Source organism: Xyrauchen texanus, chromosome 35 (assembly GCF_025860055.1).
Source record: "Xyrauchen texanus isolate HMW12.3.18 chromosome 35, RBS_HiC_50CHRs, whole genome shotgun sequence".
Taxonomy (NCBI): Eukaryota; Metazoa; Chordata; class Actinopteri; order Cypriniformes; family Catostomidae; genus Xyrauchen; species Xyrauchen texanus.
This window is the reverse complement of record NC_068310.1, coordinates 7,860,324-7,877,883: the sequence shown is the minus strand read 5'-3', so window position 1 is coordinate 7,877,883 and position 17,560 is coordinate 7,860,324.

Below are 17,560 nucleotides of genomic sequence, written 5' to 3'. Positions count from 1 at the left end.
GCTTTATCCCTCTCTGCACTCAGCCACAAACCTGTAGAGTTCTAAAAACTGGCTGAAAAATTACCGCAAACTTACAACAAATTAGCTGAAAATTCTATTGGCATATGTAAATGAGCTGTGGCAAACTCTTCATGGTCGCCAAAGGTTTGTTGCAGGTTCACCAATATCAGTGAAGAACTGCGAACTTCTGGCAAACAATTATGTCAGAATGTAAGCTCATTTGCATGTTAAAATAACGAGTGGCAAATTTGCGGCAATGCAACCCACAAATACCTTAGCAACCACATAACAACACCCTGGCAACAACACACAACACACTTTCTTTCTTTCCTCATAAACTCTGCTCCCTCTTAAACATAATATGTTATTTCCTGCTCTAAAGCCATGGTAACAGATGATTACAGCACTTCCCTTTTCTCTGTGAATAGGATGCCAGTGGTGATTTCCGTTTTGAAAGACTCAGCTGTTAGTTTCTCGAAGCACTCCTTTGCAGAGAACACACACACTCTTACTAATTAACATAGCAGATAATCAGTCTCAACAGCAGCTGCTAACAACAGTCATCTGCGGCCAACTAAGAGCCATTAAAGAGCTCTGCTATTGAAGGAAGTAAAATATCTTTAGTACAGAGGAAATCCATACACTGCGATAGACTCACCTATTCATCCCATAATTATTGGTGCTTGCTTACTAAGGTAAGCATCAGTATTACTTCTACTCAAGAGTTCTTTAACCAGACTCGATAGGACGGGAGAGACCAATGGGTTTCGAGCTGGGTTTGGGTTAAATTTTTAAAGCATTCTGGTTTGGATTAGTAAATAATGGAAAAAATAAACAGGTATACCTAACTTGTTTTGCAAACAGATGAGTTAGGGGACGTTCACACTGAATGTGTTTCTGTCTGCATATGCCCTGTTTTCCCATTGTTTTGCTAAGCTAAAACATGCTTGACAGACGTCTTTGACTGCTGCACTGTGTCTCGCTGATTCTTCAGTGTCTTGCGCTGGACCGGCACATTTTTTAGACACTGTGTCACATTAAAAAGTACTTCAAGTTTCAAAAATACATTTCTAGACACATGATGTTTCTTTCATTGCGCTGCATCTAAATTGTTTTTAGCACAGGTGTCACAAAGATTCAACATTCTGAACAAGTTCAGGCTGCAGAGAAGTGACTTAGGGCTCTTTTGAATTTCCAAATTAAATACTGTATAGCTCATAATTGTGTTGAAGACAGGAATGGGAGGCCATGTTGGAGTAGGATACAATTAAATTTTCAAGTTGATCACATTAATATTAATCATCATCATACTTTAAAAATTACCCAACCAGATATGAGCATTCCCACATCATGCCAAAATCAACCTGTTTCCAAATGTGCTTCTCACACTTTTACTTTAAATACCCCATAATCAGACACCGAGTGAGTCAGCTTTGCTATCTGGCTGATGGCTTTACATGACAGACAGAGACATTAGTCTGTTCATCATTGCATCTCTGCTTGACAGATATTTTGGTAGAGCTGCATCTCCCGGCATGCATTGCAAATCGAGAAGCTACAGCCAAAGCCCTCAATCCTAAAGCACTCAGCAAGAGCAAATACTTTATGAATATCCTTGCACCATTTTCTACTTAGGTTTGTACTTCTCAATTGGACAAAGTGACAAAGATGAGACACAAAGTAAAGTTTAATGTAAAGTGCTATTCCCTGGTTTCTCTTTCTCTCTCGCTCTCTGGAAGGTACAGTGGTGATTAGTAATTTATATCGGCCAATGTGCACCTCTCCTCCTGGGTGGCCTTCCTGTCCTTCATCTGTGCAGCCTTGGACTGGCTAAGTTTAGTAACTAGGTCATTCTGTCTTTGCCAGGAGCAACCATCTAAATAGACCCACTTTGTCTTGCTCTCCCTCCTGAGAGTTCATCGATGATGTGAAGGACACTGGATGCTCCTTCTATTATTATTATTATTATTATTATTATTATTATATGCTCTCTGCAGAACATTTATCATCCCAAAAGGAGGCCAGTGGAAGAGCATGGAATGACATTTAAAATAAATAATATAATAAATAAATTGTCACACATTATACATACATTTCTGCATATACATGGTGAAATTATAAATTTTTCACGTATCCCAGCTAAGCTGGGGTCAGAGTGCAGGGTCAGCCATGATACAGCACCCCTGGAGCAGATAGGTCCAAGGGCCTTCCTCAAGGGCACAACAGTGGTGTCGGTTATATAAGAAACTTGGTTACCAGCACACCTGCATCCACAAAAATACGATCACATGGGAAACTACTGATAACGTGTTGTACAAGCGATATCCGAGACATGGGTTCTGGTCCCTTTGAAACCAGGAAGTATTCGTGATCACATAAACAATGGTAAGCGTGATTCAGAGGTTGCATTTTTGCTCTAAAATTAGACTTTTACTCTACTGACATTTAGGTTTAGGTTTGAGTTTGGGCCAAGAGTTAATAAAATTCCTGTTGTAATTTGTAACTAAAAATACAACTCACTTTTTTTCAAGCCACTTTGAGGACATTTCACTCTGAAACCGGAGATTGCATGCACCCATACATTCAACAAAACTTCCAGCTTCAGCCACTGGAGGCTTTGAAATTCATTAAACACAGAGTGATTTCAGTTGAAGAACTTTTGACCTTCTGTTGCTGAATTCACAGTGAGATCAGTCTGCTCCAGCATCCAAAACACTAAAGCACATTAAAACATATGCTGATGTTTTAAACAGGTAATTCAGAGGTCTAATTGGGTTCAAGCACTCATCTTAAACTTAAAGTCAACATGAAATCAAAAATATTGGATATACTGTTTCGTTCAGAAATATCCCAGAATGTGGATGTAAAATGGGTCACAAATGGCTAAGGGTGGCAACTTTTTAACCACACAAATATGGGGCGCTGGGTCCCCCTCAAGCGTTGTGCCATCCAAAATACGGGATGTCATGACTAATACAGTTCTGTTCGCAACCCTACAAATGGTGTTTAAAGATTTAGCTCTTAAGGTTATAGCAGTGCCTTGTGTTTGAAAACACATGGATGATGCACCACAGGAGAGCTGTTTTTTTAAGCCATTTTCTGATGTGCTCTGACTAACATCCTGTCAGTATTAGCAATTACAAACTGTTTACCTCAGTGGAACCATGAGTAATCCTATATAGTATATAGCGATGCTTGCCTAGCATAACTAAAATTTTTGGATGGTGGCCAATTCATTTTAAATTCAAACTTTTTATTTAAAAGGGGAATTTTTAAAAAGTCCGCACAGTTTTTACAAGACTGTGGTCTGTCAAGCTTAAAAAAAAAAAAAAAACACACACACACACACACACACACACACACATAACATAAAATCAAAGTAAAAGCAATCCAAAGAAATAATGCACTATTCCAATTCTTCTTAATTGATGCAGGGAGCATCCTATAGCTTTCTATGCAGCTAAGTGCATTCACTGCTAACATCCAATCAAAAGTTCAGTTTCAGGCTGCAGATGATGTTTGGGCCACTGAACTTGTTGGCCAGACACATGACAATGGAAATCAGTGCATACTGTAGATTTAGAATTTATAATGTACCATTATATTTTAACATGGTTGGCAGTGATTGAACAATGCTGGCCATTACTTTCAATCAGAATTAATTATGCTAATTTCTGATGGGTGAAATGCTTCAGCACTGGCTATCATTTGTTTGTTTGATAAATAAAAAAATCTCAATGTTCTCTCTTTGCAAAGTAGAAAAAAATACATGACATTTAACTTACAAGTCAAATATCTTTTATTTTTTATTTGTGCTTTTCCAAATAAACATTGTTCCAAAGCAGCATTACAGAAAATCAACTGTAATATCTGTAATATCTCAAAAACATGAATAAACAACACTTGTGGAAACAAAATAATGGAAAAAAATAATAATTAGATTTTCTACAGCTTGGTACTATTTAAAATTTCACAAATTAGTCCCGCTGTGCACATATGGGGACATACATTTTTAGGAAAATTATTTGCCCTAGAAATAAATACTTAAATAATAATCAATCAATATATATATATACATTTGGCAGATGCTTTTATCCAAAGCAACTTACAGTGCAATTATTACAGGGACAATCCCCCTGGAGAAACCTGGAGTTAAGTGCTTTGCTCAACGACACAATGGTGGTGGCTGTGGGGATCGAACCAGCAACCTTCTGATTAACAGTTATGTGCTTTAGCCCACTATATATATATATATGTATGATTGATTGATTATTATTTAAGTATTTATTATACATATATGCAGTATCTCACAAAAGTGAGTACACCCCTCACATTTTTGTAAATATTTGATCATATCTTTTCATGTGACAATACTGAAGAAATTACACTTTTCTACAATGTAAAGTAGTGAGTGTACAGCTTGCATAACAGTGTAAATTTGCTGTCCCCTCAAAATAACTCAAAATAACATGCAGCCATTATTATCTAAACTGCTGGCAACAAAAGTGAGTACACCCCTAAGTGAAAATGTCCAAATTGGCCCAAAGTGTCAATACAAATGTGTTGCCACCATTATTTTCCAGCACTGCTTTAACCCTCTTGGGCATGGAGTTCAACAGAGCTTCACAGGTTGCCACTGGAGTCCTCTTCCACTCCTCCATGACGACATCACAGACCTGGTGGATGTTAGAGACCTTGTGCTCCTCCACCTTCCATTTGAGGATGCTCAATAGGGTTTAGGTCTAGAGACATGCTTAGCCATTCCTTCACCCTCACCTTCTTTAGCAAGCAGTGATCGTCTTGGAGGTGTGTTTGGGGTCGTTATCATGCTGGAATACTGCCCTGCGGCCCAGTCTCCGAAGGGAGGGGATCATGCTCTGGTTCAGTATATCACAGTTCATGTTGGTATTCATGGTTCCCACAATGAACTGTAGCTCCCCTGTGCCGGCAGTACTCATGCAGCCCCAGACCATGACACTCTCACCACCATGCTTGACTGTAGGCAAGACACACTTGTCTTTGTAGTCCTCACCTGGTTTCCACCACACACGCTTGAGACCATCTGAACCAAATAAACTTATCTTGGTCTCATCAGACCACAGGACATGGTTCCAGCAATCCATGTCCTTAGTCTGCTTGTCTTCAGCAAACTGTTTGCGGGCTTTCTTGTGCATCATCTTTAGAATAGGCTTCCTTCTGGGACGACAGCCATGCAGACCAATTTGATGCAGTGTGCGGCGTATGGTCTGAGCACTGACAGGCTGACCCCCCACCCCTTCAACTTCTGCAGCAATGCTGGCAGCACTCATACGTCTATTTCCCAAAGACAACCTCTGGATATGACGCTGAGCACGTGCACTCGACTTCTTAGGTCAACCATGGCGAGGCCTGTTCTGAGTGGAACCTATCCTGTTAAACCGCTGTATGGTCTTGGCCACCGTGCTGCATCTCAGTGTCAGGGTCTTGGCAATCTTTTTATAGCCTAGGCCATCTTTATGTAGAGCAAGAATTCTTTTTTTCAGATCCTAAAAGAGTTCTTTGCCATGAGGTGCCATGTTGAACTTCCAGTGACCAATTTGAGGGAGTGTGAGAGCGATGACACCAAATTTAACACACCTTCTCCCATTCACACCTGATACCTTGTAACACTAACAAGTCACATGACACCGGGGAGGGAAAATGGCTAATTGGGCCCAATTTGGACATTTTCACTCAGGGGTGTACACACTTTTGTTGCCAGTGGTTTAGACATAAAACTGTGTGTTGAGTTATTTTGAGGGGAAAGCCAATTTACACTGTTATACAAGCTGTACACTCACTACTTTACATTGTAGCAAAGTGTCATTTCTTCAGTGTTGTCACATGAAAAGATTTAATCAAATATTTACAAATATGTGAGGAGTGTACTCACTTTTGTGAGATACTGTATATACATGTATACGTATATATTATACGTATATATATATATATATATATATATATATATATATATATATATATATATATATATATATATATATATATATATATATATTAGGGATGCAAATTATCGATTAATTCATTAATCATTAGTTGATTAACCTTATCGATCGATTAACGATTAACTGACAAGCGGCAATTTTCCTGAGAATGTACATTTCTCACAGTATCAATAGTGTCTTTAACATAAAAAGTTAAATATTGCTTATATACTGAATAAAAATGCATGTTATATTGCTCAATTGATGTTTTATTATAACAGTTGGGACAGATAATGGCATTTATGTATTTTAACAAAATAAATTATACACAGAAAATTAAAATACATAAAAAAATAATTGTGCACTGGTTCACCTCTTGCGATTTAAACATAGAACTGAACAACTTAAATCATCCCTGAGGAAGGTGACAGTAAAATTAGAGGGCATGCCTTGGAACAGTCAAATGAAGATATAGGCTACCTCTCCTGAAACAAAAACATTCCTGTCTCAATGTGTTTTGAATAGGCTCCTGACCTAGACCCCTATATTTTTGTTCAAGAAAATAAGCATATTAACATGGTCAGGAGTAAGTCGTGTGCACAGCCTGTTTACAGTGAGGCCAGCTTCTGAGAATACACGTTCAGATGGGACAGACGTGCCCGGTATGCACAGATATCGTCGTGCCACATTTGCCAGCCTCGGAAATCTTCCTTCATTGACTTTCCACCATTCTGTGGGACTGGAATCAAGGAGTGGTGAGGGATCCTTCAGAAACATGTCCACTTCCTTTTCTATGTCATCGTTGCTGCTGGTGGTATAGTTTTCACCCAGTAGAAGAGTCATAGCAGAAGTGTGTCTCTGAAGTACAGCTCCCTGGACTGGCACATCATCTGCAGTGGTGGCTTCATTTGTTGATGTGGAGCCCACGTGTTCTGCCATAGCCAGTTCAAGCAGTTTGGAATGAGCTGAGATCCTGCTTGCTGGGATCAGAAATCCCAGGTGCTTATGCCGAGGGTCCAGCATCGTTGCTATCATTGGTGTTGTTGATGTGAGGTCTTCAGACTCAACCTGTTAAAATAAATGATAAAGCTAGCATCAGAGTTTTATTTAATAAGGTTTGACATGACAAGGGTACAACTGCATAAAAACGCAGTTTACACTGTGACAATGTGTCAGTGATAAGTTATTCACCCCATAATCTGTAAATAAATAAATAATATATATATATATATATATATATATAAAAACAGATTATGGGGTGAATAACTTATCACTGACACATTGTCACAGTGTAAACTGCGTTTTTATTCAATTAAGAGTTTAATTAATTAATCACCATAGCTTACCTTCATCCGTTCACCCAACGAAGTGCGCACTTTAGATTTGAATTCCGCCACTCTGCTGCTGTCTCCATCTGCCGTCTTGAGATGCGTGTTGATCAGACTGAATGTGATGGGGTACGTGTTGGATATGGATACTTCAGTATCTGCAGACATTACAGTAGTTGCACATGTCCTCCATCAGCTGCCAGAAGTCATCTCTCAACTCCAGCGTCCTCGCATCTGTAAGCTTGGTCTCTGAGCGGTCTGATAGTACAGCACACACGGCCCATCGCTGTTCTACGAGTCTGCCAAACATTTCATGTACAGAGTTCCACCTGGTTTTACAGGACTGAATGAGCCGATGAGCTGGTAGCTGCATTTGTTTTTGTTTTGCTTATAGCGCTTTCGTTGCTGGTGTGCTGTGGTTGAAGTGTTTGACCAACCTGCCAGCAGCTGCAATTACTCGGTTGACACCAGCAGCAGCGAATCCGTCGTTGACGGCCAGATTTAAAGTATGTGCAAAGCAAGAAACTGATTTCCAACTGACTCGTGCGGGGTTGTTTGCTGAGACAATGTTCCGAGCGTTGTCATGCACACAGGCTATTACGCGCCCGGTGAGTCCCCATGACTCCACAGCCTGGTTGAGTTTGTCAGCTAAATTATCAGCTGTATGTCTCTCTGAGAGGCTCTCCGTGAGAAGGACTGCTAACTTTACCTGCCAGTCGTTTTCAATGTAGTGGCAAGTAATTGTAATGTAGCTTTCTGTAGTCAGTGACGTCCAACAATCCGTCGTCAGAGCCACATTAGCCATGGCTAATTGTGTTTTTAGCTCAGCCTTCTTGTTTTTGTAGCGTGCTTCCAAGTGGGTAGTTATGGTCGCTCGAGAAGGGATATTATATCCTGGCTCCATGAAGCGTATTAACTCCCGAAATCCCTCACCATCAGTGGTGCTAACTGGCATCATATCTTTTTCGATCATGCCGCAAATCCTCTGAGTAATGCCCTCCGTTTTCCTGTGGTCACATACTCGCCTTCCCACCACAGCAGCGATTGTAGGTTGTGAAGGCGACAGACTTCCTCCCTGCAACACGGCTGCATGCAAGTTAAGAAGGTGGTATCTTAACGAACTCGTAGAGCTGTTGTACTTAATTGTAGTACCGCAGAGTTTACATTTGGCGTCTTCGTCATCATTAATTAATTTGAAATGCTCCCACACTCCACTCCGTTTTGACCGCCTCATGTTCGTTTCTTTTTGCCGCATCAAGTTTTTGTCGGGGCTCTAGCGAGTCGCCGCCCGTGAGAATCTCGAGTCACGTTCACTAATGCCGATAATTAATTTAATTTAATCGAGTAAATTCTTGTCGACAATTAATCGATAATCGATTAACCGTTTACATCCCTAATATATATATATATATATATATATATATATATATATATATATATATATATATATATATATATATATAAAGAAAGTGCACTCATAGTGTCATCATCCATCCCTTGATTTTTGCAGTTCTTTGAACAGGTTTTAAGCAGAAATTCTTTGCTAGGAACACCAATGTTTCGTCTAGAAGTTTTAGCCAAATACATTTAAACACAGTTTTTCACAATTCCTGCCATTTCATCGTAGAAAACATTCCCTGTCTTAAGTCAGTTAGGATCACTACTATTTTAATAATGTGAGATGTCAGAATAATACAAAAGAGAATTATTTGCTGAATTTTTAGCCTATTCCTCCAGACAGAACTGGTGTAACTGAGTCAAGTTTGTAGGCCCTTTCAACCTAAGTGTATGTACAATTCTGACTTCAACCGAATACTACAACCTCTACATACAGTATGTGTTCAGTTTGATAAATCACTATTTTTACATTTTATTTTTCATATTTATACTATTACCTTTACAAACCCACACCCATTTTAAGATAAATTCCTTTCTCTTTTCTTGTATAAAAACTTGTACACAAACTATTCATCTTATCCTGTAATTCAGTGTCTTGTTGTTATACTTCTGTACTAGAAGCTTCTGATCAGAGGCCAAATTTCTTGTGTGCCAGCACATCTGGGCAATAACAAAGTTAAATCTGATGGTAAATCGTGAACCGATTCAGACTGCTTTGCTATCACATTTGACCAAATCATTGTAAAGAACTGACTCACTGAGTCTTACAGTCATGCCTGTAAACAGATCTGCTTACTGAGCTTAGCACCAAGATAAGTTACGAAACTTGATACACATAGACAACAGGACATTCTGAGGATGCAGGTGTAACAGAGTTAAAAATGCACTTTAATAATTCTTATTTTTAAATTAGCATCTGTGAATTTTATTTATCATTTAATGATTTTATTGAATATCTGTGAATTTTATCTCATTGAGTTATTTTTATTTATCTTTATTTTTGCGAATGTGCCTGTGGAAATGACCTTACCTGCACACTATCCCTTCTGTACCTCCTAAGCTTCCGTAGTGCTCCGTCTCCCTCAGTGTCGTTTTACACTGCTGAGGGAAGCAGAGGTGCAGTAAGAGGAAGCCAGAAGGCAATTAATGTGCATTGTGTTCTACAGGAGCCAATAAATTGTGAAAAGAAAAGAAGTCATCTTGTGAGTCGTCCTTCACATAACCTGATCACACACCCCCGTTACACACGCAAAGTAAAGAAAAGTTTGCCTATGGGGCGCTACAGCAACAAAAAATGCTCATAACTCCGCAACTGTATAATCAAGTTGAAAATTAGTATGCATCTTGTAGGGGCCAAAGGCTAACATATCCAACAATATCACTCAGATAAATAAAAAAACATAGCCACCAGCAGCCAATCAAATTTCTGCAGCTTATAACATAAAATATGAATGGCCGACCATTACGTTACAAGTACCATTACAAAAAGAACTGGCCACAAGGTGGTGCTATAACAAAAACATTTATGTTTTTGCTAATTACTCAGCAACCAAGCACATTAAATAAAAATGCTTTTTTACCTCTAAATCCTTGCATCATGTCTTACAAAATGTATATGTCAGTTTTATTTCATTTTATAAAATGTTTCTGCCATTCTAATTTACTGAAAACCATACTTTTTCAAACTCCTCCTAGGGTGTTAATCAGATCCTCACCAAACTTGGCCCAGGTTAGTGCTAGACCATGCAAGCAAAAAGTAATCAAAAGAATTTTGATCCATTAAATTGTCTAGAAGAATATATACTATATTTAACTAGTGTGGCCCATTGTGATTAATATTCCTGTATCTTGTGTACACTGAGGAAATATGCAAAACAGGACATTCTGAGGAATCATTCTAAATTTCATGGATTTATGATGAACAGGGGGCTAACTTTAAATAATAAGCCATTTATCTGACCAATGAAAGCGGTAATACTATTTTTGTCCACCAGAGGGAGCCTCAAGATAAGAAATCCTTTTAAGTCTAAGGCTTTCAAAGGTGTATGAATGCATATAAACTTATAATATTAGTTTGTAATTAAACCTGTGATTCCCAAATTGATTATTGTCATGGCACACATTCGTTTGTTATGTTTTAGCACCACCTTGTTGTAGTTTGTGGTAACAACAAAATTAACATTGTTAACAATGAACTGATTTCATTGGATCATGTTGGTCAATAAATCTCTTCTCTCTGTTTCCTTTACATTTGTGCCTTGGGAGAGCTCTTGCTTGTATGTTTGTTATCTTGTTCTTTTCAGTGCTTTATGCAAATGTATATGTGTATATATTTGTAATTCATAGGTTTGATCTTAAAAAACTATTCTACAGTGATTTGATAACAATAGTAACAAGAATATGCAAAGCTAAATGTAATCTTTTGTATACATGTTCAAATAATATTTGTACACAGTGGGAATTCATTTGTGTTTATTTTGACAACATTTTGTAACAAGACATTTGTAATTTTTGTATGTTTTAGTTTTACAAAAAAAAAGTCAACAAAAAGAAAAAGAAAGAAAAGGAAAGAACATAAAAGTAAAAACCCTCAACTTTACTCCAGCGTCTGACCTTTTCTGACTCCTGTTAGCTATCTGTCAATTTTGCGTAGATGAAACACGCATCTAGGACAAAATAGTAAAAAAGCAACCTCTCAGCAGGCACTATAGTTCAAGGAAAGCAAGCTCTAACTCGATCATCCTCGATCATCATCACGCCTGGTAAACCTAGACGGCATTAGCGATACATGATGGTGGAGAAAGCTACTGAGTTTGAAGATGCAGAAGAGAAAAGTTAAACATTAGAAACAAGGTCAATATCTTCTGCTTCAACTAATAGATCAAGAAGCTCATCAGCTAGCATAGCTGCTGCAAAAGCTCACGCTAAGCTGGAAGCCGCACAAGCCAAGATTGAATTCCTTAAAAAAGAATCTGAAATCATGTTTGAAAAAGCTCAACTGAAAGTGACAGAGGCTTGGATGGAAGCATCTCTATCAGCTTTAAAGCATGAAAGTGATGTAGCAGCAGCCATCGCTGAGGCAAAGGTGCTGGAAGCAGCAGCAGAAAGTGAGCTCGGAAAAGATCTTGATATGAGAGAGGGTTACAATCGCACTCGTGATTACATCACGAGCCATTCTCAAATGGGATTAATGCCATCAGCAGGTGTTGAGTCATATCAAGCTCCTCTAGAGCCCATTGTTCATGTAATTGGGCATGAAACACCTCCAATGCAGCATCATTTTACAGCCTGGGGTGTCAGAGATTCCTGTAATAAACTTGATACTGTGAGTATAACACAGCAGCCTCAAAAATCAATGCAAACAATTTGTCACAATCCCCAAGTTCCACCACTCACTTCCTCACCATATAAGGAAACACCATAGCCACCATTCAACAATGACTCTAATATGAGTGAGAGTGCTAGGTACTAAGCACGCAGAGAAATTGCTAACTCAGGACTTTTCAAGTTTGATGATCGCCCGGAAAATTATCTTCCGTTAATGCTATTGAAGGATTGAGCATTTCAGCCACTGAGAAGTTAGACCTTCTGTCAAAATGGTAAGGAGTACAGTCTTCACATCATGTGCGTAGAGCCATGAGTACAAGTAATCCAGACTCAGGCTTAAGAAAGCCTTGGGAGTGCTTGGAATATTGTTATGGCTCTCCAGAAATTATTGAGAAATCTCTCTTTGACAGTATTGATAACTTTCCAAAGATTAGTAACAAAGATGCTAAAAAACTTTGAGAACTCTGAGATCTTCTACAGGAAGTTGAGTCTGCGAAACATGATTAAAACATGTTTCGCAGGTTACTTACTCAGACTTACTTATCTTAACACTGCACGTGGTGTAGCTCCCATTGTAGATAAGTTACTTTATAGTCTTCAGCAGAAGTGGATGACTCAAGATTCTCAGTACAAATCTGTACATCGTCTCATTCTTCTGCGATTTCATCTGCAGAGGGGCTCGAAGACGCAATGATCCAAGTTTTGCTCTGTCTTTAGGAATGTGTTGAAACTGGGCAGCCAGTTAAAAAACAAGTGAAAAGCTCAGTTTACACTCACAAGACAGAAGTCTCATCATATACTGTGAGTCAGACCGCAGCTCAAATAGTGAGTTGGATAATGTGGATAAGAACTGCTCAATTCATAGGAAGCCCCACCCTCTAAAACATTGGAGGGGTTTTAGAAGCAAACCTTTAGATGAACATAAGACTTTCTTAAAGAATAAACAAATTTGTTATGGGTGTTGTGCTACTACCACTCATCTGGCCAGAAATCGTAAAGCGGTTATAGAATGTAAAGAATGTTCTATCAGGAAGACTTGCAAACTTGAGTGAAATTTAAGATTTAAGAAATTTAAGATGACATTTATTTGATGAATTTGATGAACATAAAACCGAATAGTGATGTCTCTCTTTGGAGTAGGCGTCTGGTGGTCCGAAGAAGTTGTACTCGTCATATCCTGCCAGAGATAGGAGGCAGGGGTGAGGAGCCTACCCCCGTGCAGGATGGGACTCAACTGGAGGTGGTGGAGGTTGCCGTGTTAGCACTCTGAAACAGCAATGTGATAGATTGTGAGCAGACTTATAAAGCAATGGCTTACAGTACATGTGATTGGCTGGAAATTACCCAGCTAATGGTTCGATGATGTACAGCTGCTAGTCTTCCCACTAGAACTACGCTGCACTTACATTTCTTTCAGGAAGACTTGACTTGAGTGAAAATTAATATGACATTTATTTGATGAATATAAAACCGAAAAGCAATGTCTCTCTTTGACGTAGGCCCGTCTGGCGGTCCGAATAAGTTGTACTAGGAAACCATCATATCCTGCCAGAGATAGGAGGCAGGGGCGAGGAGCCTACCCCCAAAAGAGAGAGAGAATGTAGAATACTACCCCAAAAGAGATGATCCAGTCAAGTACGAGCCAGGTCTTTTGTTCATTCTGGAGAAGAGGAGAGAGAAAAGAGATGTGAACACCTAGATTTTAAATGAAATGCACAATGTCATGGTTGTGCATTACCTTTGCAATAGGAAAAGCCATACAAAAGGAAAAGCCATGCATTTTTTTTTCTCCTGGAGTTTGATTGTCCTTGTGCGTTTTTTTTCTCTCCCTCCTTTTCTTTGTCCTCGAGTGTGATTTTGGGAACTCCGTTGAGGGCCCCTGGTTGTGCAGAATCTTTGCCAAAAATAAACAACATGGTATGCAGTCCTACATTAGGCCAGTGTTGCTGTCCAGTATCTTTGTAAAAAGATTAACAACATTTGATTATGAAAACCCTCCAACGAGGGAAGAGTTGTATGAGGTATCTTTGCCGAAAGGTGAACAACATGCGTAAAGCCATACGATTATGGCGACATTACATGCAATCCCTTCATTGAAAGAAAACAACGTGTGATTATGAAAACACTCCGATGAGGGAAGAGATGTTTGAAGTATCTTTGCCGAAATGTGAACAACATGCATAAGGGGGCATGTCACTGGAGATTTGCGGCAACCATCATCAATTGATATGTAGGAAAGGTTGTCTATGGAATGAGCTAGTGTGAGGAGGCGGCAAACAAAGGAGCGGCCTTGAGGAATGATGCACATGGCAAAATTGAGGTGGCGTAAAAGAGACAGGAGATTGCGTCATGCGACCCAATCTGACCAGAGAACGACGTGCAAGTAGACCCGATCCTGTCGAGTTTCTTTAGGCAGGGAAGCTTGTGTGTTTAGAGAATAGAGCTTGATGCCTAGAAATTCAAGAGACGTGGCTATTTTTTTCCCCTCGAGCTGGAGCAAATACAGTGAGAAGAATAATGTCTAACTTCGTAAGCATTATAAGTGTTCTGCTGTTGGCTGTAAAAGTGAACATGAGTCTTAAGTCATGTACTTCTGGCATCAGAGTCACTGAAGACGCAGTGGACAAGTTTTGTTTTGAAGAAAATATGCCCCAAAACATTCAAAAATATGTGTATGTTTGTGCAAATCATATTACACCGGACTGCTTTGTGAATGAGTATCAATATAAATCAGGCTCTTCAAAAAATTAGATTCTCAAGCATGGATCAGTACCAACTGTTCGGGTTCCAGCTTTACATCATACTTTATATTTTGTGAATGTTTGCAAATCGCCTTTATGAATGTGCTTGATTGCTGATTCCACGGCTAATGCAGCTAAAGTTACCATTGTCTCTGATTGTATTCACAGAGACCAGATATACATATACGTATATATATATATATATATATATATATATATATATATATATATATATATATATTTTCATACAGATATGGCTGAACTCTGGTATTTACGCTGTCAGTCATATTGGTTCTGATTTGTTGTTGCTGTAGTGTCCGAAGCACAAGCTGTAAAGGCACAGCCCTCTTCTGGAAAGGGTTCAGGGCGCAGCAGCTCATTTGCATTTAAAGAGACACACAAAATCAGGTTTTGGACTCCACCCAAATGGAGGCATTTACAACATGGTATAATAAATTATCTTTGTGGTTTCTTGATCTGAAACTTCACAGACGCATTCTGGAGACACCTGAGACTTATATTACATCTTGTAAAAAGGGGCATAATAGGTCTCCTTTAACGGTAACAAGATGATATTAATGAGCTTGACTCGGCACAGGTTTTATCCAATGATTGCCAGACCTACTTACCTGCTACTAAAATATAACGTCCCTGACCATGCACATTAAAAGTGAACGGCATCATATCGAAATGCTTTGATACTTAAAAGTAATGTAGTTGGGCTGACATGACTGTTAGACTCATGAGCTTTTAAATTTGGAAAATTGATAAAGCCCCAATGTTTGAAGGTCCCCATAGATTGAAACGTGGTCGAACAAAGATGAGTGAATGATTTATGAAGACATACAATGCAAATTTCTGCACTTTAATGAACTGAACTGAATGAGTAACAAAATGTAAATTTGTCGTGAAATAGGAATTACTCCCTGTATGACCTGATCATATGGCGATATGCATTACGCTGGTAATTAAATAATCTGATGAATAAGGGGATGCGGTGCGGAGTCTGCCGCTAGGTGTCAGAGGCGTGCCACACCAGTGGTGCTTCTGATGAGAATGTGGAAGTATTTATAGAGTAAGAAATCGATGCATTTTACAGATCGGCATTAATGCGCCCTTGGAGGCGCTTGGGTAGGGAACACCACTTCTAAATGTTGTACCGAACAAAATAAATTATTTATTTCACCAAGGACCCTTTCACAAGACTTTAGTGAAGGCTATATTAACTGTGATACAATGCTCCCTCAGGGTGCCCATGTCGTGAGCTCTGTCTTTCCTAGTGAGTAGGGCATACGGATGATAAATTGTATTGGAAAGCACCCTCTACGTGATTAGAGTGAAGGCGACCAACAAAACAGGGATTTCTTACTGAGTGGAGTGATGGGACCCCGTACAATTAGCACTGACTGTACATGATGATATGCCTGAATAATTATCTTAATTCCCTGATTCACTCAGGCACGCAACATGGTGAATGACATGCGAGTGAACCATGACTGACTTACCCTCACGTGATCACGCTGTGAATGCGTGATTGCCTGCACTATGAGAGTGAATGCGCTGTTTACATGAAATATTGGCTTTTGATATTGATGTGGATGCGTTATGATGAACAGACAGCATGGCAACTTATGATGAACAGACAGTATGGCAACAGAAGGTCTAGACCTATGATTAAATCAGAATGCATTTGATGGCTATGATATGAACTTAAGTGTATTTCTGATGGAAAACAGCTGCTGCTTGAGCTGATGATTTTGACAGACTTGGCGAGGAGTGCACTCCTTCCTCGCCGGGTTGTGCATACCAATTGAGGATGCGGTGGCTCGATTGAGGGAGATCTCCTAAGTGAATGAGATATGGATGAAAATCTGTGTTTGCTAGTTGTTTACTCCCCATGGGTTTGATGTGAGCAGAAGTTGAGAAAAAGTGATGACATTGTTGGAAAGGGAAGGAGGGTTTCCATAGATGTTCTGTACACTGGTTCTCCTGTGGCCTGGAGAGGTTGTAACATGTATATTATCATTCCAGGAGGGCATGATCCCACTGAGAATCCAGAAATGTGCAGACGTGTGTTGCTGCGAGGACTGCTGCTACTGGATGAGAGGTAAGGAGCAGTGAATAAGTCTGTGTCCATGCTGGGTTTTAAATAGTCAGATAGCGAATTGGACAGTGCTATATAATGATAGTTCCGTGTTAGCACACTGAAACAGCAATAGATAGATTGTGAGATTGTGAGCGGACTTATAAAGCAATGGCTAACATGTGATTGGCTGGAAATTACCCAGCTAATGGTGCGATGATGTATAGCTGCTAGTATTCCCGCTAGAACTACGCTGCACTTACGTAGGCAGTGATGCTCATATTGCAGCACTTCATCCAGGACCAACGCTTTCAACCTTATCAGAGCATGGAGGAATTGAAACATCTCAACCTGCTGTTATTTCCAAGTGCACTGAGGTCTGTGGATATAGCTAAATCTCTAAGATTTGCCTGGCTAAAGTTTATCCAGAGGGCTATCCAGAGAAAGCAATCAAGCTTTACGAGATTCTGGACAACCAGATCAATAGATCACTCACCAGAACTAAGTTCTTTGACTTGTTGCACGTCAAAGGAGAGAACTCATCACACAACCTACAAAGATGGTGTGTAAAAGAGCCACAGGTTTTGATATGGAGTCTTTAAATGGAGAGACAAAAGTAAAACTGGCAACTTTGATTGAATACAATAATATGCCGGACGACAGGACCGAGATACCAACTCCTGACGTAGCACACTGGCATACTCGCTTGAAGCCCATTGCTCA